Here is a 7566-nt window from a genome sequence, read left to right as displayed (position 1 = left end):
GCAGGAGCAGTATAGTACATGCTTACAATTTCAGTGCAAAGGAGGAAGAAGAGGGGGATCCTTGTACTGTATTGATCACCCACCTTAACCTTATTGATATACTTCAGGTCCCAGGAAAAGGTCCTGTGTGGCCCCCTAAAACAGGGCTGAGTCATTTGTGTGTCTCTGTAATCCCAGCACTTTAGAGAAAAGGGCAGAGGCAAATGCAGGCAGATCTCTGTGAGTTTGAGGCCAGCCCAATCTATGTAGCAAACTCCAGGCAAGCAAAGGCTGTGGAAGACTCTGTCTTAATAACAAAGGGGGTAACTGGAGATGTGGCTCAGCGGTTAAAACTACTGATTGCTGCAAAGAGGACCTGGGTTTGGTTCCCAGTACCCACATGGAGGTTCAGGACTATTTGTAACTCTTCCAGGGGATCTTCTGCCCTCTTCTTACCTCCATAGTCACCTGACACACATTCAGGCAAGACCCTCACATAAAATAATATACAAAAATGCTTCTAAAAGTGGATAATGGCTCTTGAGGTATGACATCCAAGATTGACTTTTGGCCTCCACACACATGTGAATGTAAACCCTCATGATGTTCCTGACCACACGCACACTGTAACTACAACAATGTCCCATTACGTTAGCAAGAGTTAGAACATTTTCTACAGTCGTGGAAAATCTGAAGGACAGATGTGTTCCATTTTATCCACTCCCCTCAGAAAAAAAATAAAAACCTAAAAGATAAACATTCCTGCTTATCTGTGACTATTTGTGCAACTGGATGCCTTTGCAGAAAGATCCCGCAAGGATACACAGAGGCTCTAAGCTGTCTGTGAGTCACCGTGCCTGTGCGTGGGCTTCAGTGTATTCACTAGACCTCTAAATATATACATGTATTTCTGGAATGGGACATCTGGCTCATAGAGTAGATCCATTTTCAACATTGTTAGATATTGGCAACTTGGTCTCCAAAGTGGTTGTGTGCATTTGCAGCAATCTAATTGAGTTCTCCTTGTTCCACGTCTTCACCAACACTTGATGTTAGCCGAGTTTTAAAATCCTTGCCAGAAGCACAGATGTAAAACGAGACAGTTGATTGTTTTCTGTTTAAGAACTGCCAGTGGAGGGGCCGAAGGGGTAACTCAGTGGCAAAGTGCTTGCTGTTTAAGTGTGAGACTCTGTATTCAGATCTCCCAAGCCCACATGAAGCTGCATGGAGTAGCATGTGTCTGTAACCTCGGTGTTCCTGTGGGGAGGCTGGAGGCTGAAACAGGAGAAGCCCTGGAAGCTCACATCAGTTTGCTAGCCTGGCGTATGCAGTAGTGAATGAAAAAGAGGCCCTGCCCAAACAAGATGAAAGGTGAGAACTGACACCCCAAATTGTTCTTTGACGCCGCCACCATGTACCATGGCATGCATGTCCTGCATACGCGCACACACACACACATGCACACACATATGCATACACACACACACACCACTTGATGGAGTCCCTCTTCTGTGCACAGTGCACACATACCACCTCAAGGCACCTAATAGGAAATCAATTATTAGCCTTTCGGTTATGCTTGGTGGCACACATACTCACAATACTCACATACTCAGGAGACAAAAGCAGGAGAAAATGACTTCAAGACCAGCCTGAGCTATGTAGCAAAATTATGCCAAAAAAAAAAAAAAAAAAAAAAAAAAGGAAGGAAGAAAGAGAAAGAGAGAAAGAAGAGAAAAACCCTAATTAACTAATTAAAAATAAATGAACAAATAATAGAATTACATACTTTCACAGATTATTTCATAATACAATAGCCTAAAAAAGAGAAATGTACTATTTATTTATATAGAGATGGGGGTCTCACTATGTATAGCCCTCGATATCCTTTAACTCACTTTGTAGGCCAGGCTGCTCTTAAACGCAGAGAAATCCATCTATCTCTGCCTTCCAAATGGAAGGATTAAGGCAGGTGCCGCCATACCCAGCCTAAATTGTTCTTTCTACTGGACAGCTATCCTCCTTGTTGGTTCATTTGATTAACAAAATACTGAACTGAGTGACTGAATGGATTGTCATGGGCTTCCTTAACCAGACAGCATCTGATGACTATTTTATGGCTGTCCATATCTAACACCCCCTTCCTTTCTCTCATCTTTTCTATGAGAGAAAAATGATTCACAGAGTATGTGGTCTTGTTGGAAATACACATCAAGACCCATAGATGAGCATCAGCTGGCCTTCCCGGTGTGGCCACAACACAGCAGGGAGCACAAGGGTGGGCTGCACGTCCTGGTTGGCAATATTGGATGGGCCAGGCATGACCAGGCTGCTGATCTTGAGAACTCTTCTGCTTCTTCCCCAGCTGCTGTCCTTATGCAAAACTTCTGGCATCCTTCTACCCAAATCCCTTTGGTTTAACGTAATCCAGAGTCTCGGTAACTCATAGCAGGAGTGCTCACTGACACAGAAGGTTGGATATGTTTCTCCCTATAGAGGATGAGATCCTCAACTGCATGACAGGTAGACAGACCAAGGTCTCACCCAGGTGAGAACAAGGACATGACCTCAGGTCTTGATATAATTGTTCCCGCCACTAACTTTTTCCTCCCAGGAAATGGCCAAGGCTCCCTAAAGGCTTCTAATCCATGTCCTTTGACCTCCTGATCCTGGGTCCTGAGTCTTATCACCAACTCAAGGAAGCTTCAGAGCATTCCCTCCTCTGTCGGCTTCGCTGACCCTGGATGCCTATCCAGCCTGGACAAAAGTGGAGTTCTCCTGCCAGGTTGCCTTGCTACCACCAAAGGCATCAGGAAATGGTTGCAAATTTCTGCTCAGCACTCTTGTGTTTATGTCCTGTCCCTCTGGCCCCACGCTCTTCCCAGGCACACTGGCTTCCCGGGCGTTTATCAGGGTCTGTGTATGTTTTTCTTGTGTGGGATTTGAAATGATTTCTTTAAACAAGGTCTGAACTGAGATTGATTTCCTCTCTTTATTTAGAGAGGTTTGTTTTATAATATGGTTCTTTTAACAATCTAAATTGTGGGAACTGGGGAGAAAAAAGAGAGAGAGAGAATTTTCTGACTCCGTATAAATATAAATTACTTTATCTGCCTTTGAAGACTTCCATGTCTTTTCCTTGAAAGGGTTAGAGCCAAATTCTTTGAGGGTCCCTTTCTTGTCAGAACTGTTATGAAGAGAATGATAGTCGTCATCCTAAGACTTGCACGTAGGGCTGGGAATGAGACAAGCTGGGCTCTTGGCCGTGCTGTCTATTTTTCTTTCAAAGTACAGCTGCATCCATTCATTGAAACTTCATAACGTAAAATTTCCTTTAATTTGATCTTCACGGTAGCCACAAGAGGTGAAGAGGCAAATGAAACGACTCCAGGCACTAGAGGAGGTTTTGGCTTACTAGTCAACTCGGTCTTTGACTCACTGAGTAGCTCAATCATTTGTAATTATATTTAAAATTATTTCTGCATACCTACTATGTGTCGGGTTCGAAGCCTTATGGTTACTGTGAAGTGAACTCTGAAAGGAACCACCCTGCTCTGGTAAGTTCTGCTTATACTTGAAGGCCTCCCACGATGGGAACTTGTCATCTGTGATGACATTAGATTCCACAGAGGACAGCTCACGCTGCTTGCATCCTCCTTTACACAGGGCTGACCCCATCTAGTGTTTGTCACTATGCAACCCAGCACATTCTTAGTTCTCTAGGACATATACAAGCATGTCTCCACCCCACCTCCTCTGCTCAGATGGAAGCTGTCTGTGCTTGTGTGTGAGTTGGGACATGTTTTCAGAATGCACTCCAGCATGGTGCTCATTTATCCTTTAGGACTATGATCACAAAGATGACCTGACAAGGCAAGGTGGGTAAGGACCTGCTCATCCTTTATCCTGTATCTAAGAACTGAATCAACACGGCATTTAGCTGACAGAGTCATGTTGTTCCTGCTGACCTACATGGGACTCAAACAGACAAAAAAAAAAAAAAACCTCTATTCCTCCGTGCACTGCTTCCCCCTGTCGCTCAGACTGGGTGGGTGGGCAGAAGCTCAAGTATAGAGCTGTTCTGTTGAATTTTCTCAGGTGAGGCTTCCTCCTATCCTTTTCAAGGGGCTGTGGACTCTGACTTTGTGGTTACAAAATGTTGGGTTTCTCCTCAATGTGCATCACACTTATGTTGGACCATCTGACAGTTCTTTGTCCAAGTATCAAAATTCTTGTAGAAGCCGAGCCCAGGAAAGACCTTTGACTGGCTTTCTTTGATTCATCAAAAAATGACCCATGCAGCCGTGTGTTTTTCCGGCAGGTCCATAATGAGACACGACCTATCTTGTCAAATATTTAGCTTTAGTGCACATTTACTTCTACTAAATCTTCCTGATACCCAAGCCCAGGGAGCCCAGGAAGAAAGAAAGAAAATTTTAAAACAACTTATTAGGTGATTGCTCCCAGGGCACAGCTCTCTCCTTGCTTCCTTCCCAGGTACTTGCCAAACATCTGTTTCCTTACTCACCAGTTCCAAATAGGGTGAGAATGACACTTTCTGGACCATGGTTGCATGAAATCCAGGGACAAGAGGGTCATGGAAGGACAGAGAAAAATGGGTCACAGCCAGAGATTGGAACAGTCTAAAGATAAAAGGTCAGTGCTTACTGATGTTGTACCCATACTCTTTATCTGTGATTCTCTCTCTCTCTCTCTCTCTCTCTCTCTCTCTCTCTCTCTCTCTCTCCTCCATTCATCCATCCTTCCCTCTCTCCCTACTTCCTTCCTTTCTTCCTTCTTTTTATAATTTGGACTCTGGAGAATTTCCTTGCTCAAAGGATATGTATTTAAGTTATTTAAGTGGCTGAGCCTTCTCCCAAGCCTTTCCTTTCTCTTTATTGTATAAGTTTTACAAAATAACCATTGAGTGAGGCCAGACAAGCTGTGAAGCTGCTAGCCTCAGTCTTTGGTTTACATATGCAGTAGCATTAACTCCCTATGGGTAGGGTAATCCGTATAACTTCACCTTTCAGATCAGTTCTTCATCACCATGCTGGGACACAGAGGCCCTCTATGTTAGACCTAGTTTTCCTGGAAGGAACCAAAGATTATTCTGAAGCAGGCAGGAAACCTGTGTCACTTCATCCCTGGGGTAGGGTATGAGGGTGGAGAGTTGGGGGTGAAAGTTTGGCTCAAGGGGCAAATGCTTTGAGATTTCTAAAGGCTCAGCCACACCATGGTTGGAGCTGTTTCTTGACACTAGAAAACTGTGTAGTTGAAGGCCAAGTTATTTCTATTGGCTCTGGTATTTCTACATTCATCTCCTTGACACTGTTCTTGGACCAGTTTGTGTTATCAAGTGAGCCCTCCCAGTGGAAGGCGTCTCCTGCAAAACTTGGTTGTCTTTTTATTTTGAGGTCAAAAACTAGAAAGTTAGAATTCCCTAAAGGCACATACTCAGAACCTTCAATAAAATTGTGTAGAACATATGAATGGAAGGCTTGGGAAATGCTCCTGAGGGCAGGACTCGTCAGCTCACTTCATCTGCTTCTCTCTTGTTACTGACAGGCAATCCTGGCTTGAAAAAAGAGAGAACCATTCAGTGAAGGTTACCATGTTTTCATTCCTGTGTGTTGACTCTCAGGAACATTCCATGTGGGGCATCTTGTAGGAAATGAAGCAACAGCAAGAAAATCAAATGGCCTTTCACTATATGCAGCCTCGAGTTAAAATTTCAAGTCCTGAAGTTATGTACAGATGTTCAAAGCAGCTGTTAAAAAATCCCATCTCCATCATCAAGTGTAGGGCTGGGTTAAAGATCATTCTTTCAATATAGGATCCTAGTGAGGACAAGAAGAGTCAACACTTCCTGAGCAAGAACAAAGCCAGAGATGCTTCCTGGGGTATCCCAGAGATCATCAGTATGCCCTTGGGTCACCCCTGTGATGGTGTTCCATCTGATGGTGCTGCAATTCAGTGCTAGAGTACCTGTGTAGCATCATCTAGGTTGCAGGTTCCATTCCTGGTGTCTCCCTCTTTCTGGCTTAGTTGTTTCCCATAATGTATGTATGTATGTATGTATGTATGTATGTATGTATGTATGTATGTATGTATATGATCCTCATGCATACTTAATACTCAGTCAGATGATTATACTGCCACTTTAACGCGGGGTTTCTAAACCCCACCCAGGTTATCATGGGTGCTGTGCTCTGTATTACAGGATGTGTAGCACTGGCTTCTACATACCAGATGACATAGCTATACATACCTGGGATAGTTAGTTTTGTCAATTTAATACAACTTAGAATCATCTGGAAAGAGAAATTGTCTATATCAAGTTAACTAGTGGGCATGTCTGTGGGGAATAGTCATAATGAAATTGATTGATATGGGAAGACCTATCCCACCATGGGGAGTGCCATTCCCTAGAAAAGGTGTCTTGAACTGTAATGTGTAAAAGTTCCTGAGGACAAGTAACATGCATTCATTGTCTTTCTGCTCTTACCTATGGATATATTAGCTGTTTGAAGTACATTCTGCCTTGACTTCCCTGACATGATGGGCTGTAATCTGGGACTATGAGCTAAAACATACCTTTCTCCCTTGAGTTTGGTTTTGTCAGGATATTTTATCATAGAAATAGAAAATGAAACCAGAATACTACCAACTCACATGATATCAAGATCTCTCCAGACAAGACTAGTAGGTCTCTGGACCTATAATTCTAACACCCACTTCATGCTAGTAGAAACCTCTGCCCTAGAATGACCCAGAATTCCTAAGACAATACTCAGTATCATAAAGCAATAGAAGAAAATAGATTTTTAACTAGATTGATGTGAATTTAGATCCAGGCTCCCAGTTACTACCATGCTGGCTGTGTTTTGTCAACTATAAGATGAACATAATATCAGTTCTCCTTGTAGTCACAAAGGAAGGGTTATATGTGAGCCATGTCTGACTGAGAGAAGACACTCACCTCTGCTCATGCTCTTTGCTCACCCTGATCACAAATGGGCATGAAATCCCACACCCCACTGGCACTACATTGGAGTGTCATGCCACTGTGCCTAGGACTGAAGAGTGCCAAACAGGACCCAAATCTAAAATATCCTCAATCTTAATGTTTGGTTTAAGTTATCGAGTGTCACTATCATTGTTCAGAAGAAAGAGAATGTTTCTATCGGGCCTTCCCACATTTAAATACACCTTTAACCCTTAGCTATGCACACAATACCTCTGTAGTTTGATTCTTGCCCCATTATCATATACTGTTGTCCCATCTGAGTTAAGTTTATTCCTCATATAAGTCAATTCGTGCCTTGCCCAGTTTTTGAGGGGAAATAAATCCCACAGAGGAGTAGTTAGTTCATTAAAGCTACACCACAAGTTGGTGACTTGCTTGGCACAGAGCCCAGTGGCTGGCTCCTGAGACGGTCTCTGGCTCCTGGTGCTACAGAAATTGGTGGTGGACATGCTGGTGTATGTGGGTTAGCTGTGGTAGTAGTGATGATTGTAGTGATGGTGATGGTGGTGGTGATGGGTGATGGTGGTGATGGTGGTGGTGATGGTGGTGGTGGTGGT

The sequence above is a fragment of the Mastomys coucha genome, unplaced genomic scaffold (assembly GCF_008632895.1).
Source record: "Mastomys coucha isolate ucsf_1 unplaced genomic scaffold, UCSF_Mcou_1 pScaffold6, whole genome shotgun sequence".
NCBI classification, from domain to species: Eukaryota; Metazoa; Chordata; class Mammalia; order Rodentia; family Muridae; genus Mastomys; species Mastomys coucha.
This window is presented reverse-complemented; position numbering follows the sequence as displayed.